Source organism: Rhyacophila brunnea, unplaced genomic scaffold, assembly GCF_057557595.1.
Source record: "Rhyacophila brunnea isolate RB1 unplaced genomic scaffold, BYU_Rbru_1.0 scaffold_122, whole genome shotgun sequence".
Classification (NCBI taxonomy): domain Eukaryota; kingdom Metazoa; phylum Arthropoda; class Insecta; order Trichoptera; family Rhyacophilidae; genus Rhyacophila; species Rhyacophila brunnea.
This window is the reverse complement of record NW_028232777.1, coordinates 1058341-1059183: the sequence shown is the minus strand read 5'-3', so window position 1 is coordinate 1059183 and position 843 is coordinate 1058341.

Sequence of the window (843 nt, the reverse complement as noted above, 5' to 3'; positions counted from 1 at the left end):
TACGGAAATAAAAAATTATTCAATTTTATCTGTCTATAATCAATGGTTAAAAACTTTATAAAATATTAAAAATTCAATAGTTAGTATATAAGAATATTTTAATCATCGAACTTTAATCTAAACCTCATCATGAACTCATCTTCATATTTAAATATCTCAGCATATCCTCGAAGTAGAATTTGGCGGTAAAACTCTATAAAAAATTCAACAGAAGGTTTTGAGTTGGGTCTGTTCATCACAATGCCTCTTTTGAAAATTGAAGAACGTGTTGTATACGGATTAAATGGATTCCCTTTATTTTTATTAAGTAGTAAAATATATACATACATTTGCCTATAACTTAATTCTTTAAGTCTCTCGGCCACATTCATATACTTTTTACGTGCCAAAATTGATTTTCTTGAGTTTTTTTCAAGTTCATCATAATTGTGAATTTCTTGTGAATTTTTTATGTTCCTGCCTGATTCAACTATTCGTTCGTGTGCTTTACGGCTCTTTTCTATGTAATCAACATAAGAATCGATAAACAGATCAATTGTTTGTTCTAAATCACAATCGTTTTTTATGCCGTCATCAGAAAATTGTGCTTTTTTCGTGTGCAAAACGTCAATTTGTGATCCTGTAACTATATTTTTTTTAACGGCAGTAATTTTTTGTTCCTCCAAATCTGTCTCAATTACAAAGCTATATTGAATCCATAGTCTTTTAGGTATTCCTCTTGTTTTTTCTTCATTTTTGTCAAAAAAATACAAAATTTCATCCTTTTCGCTGGATTTTGTTGAAGTTTCAGAATTTGAAACTGAATTATTGCTCTTTACTTGTATATCATCACAGCTATTTAAG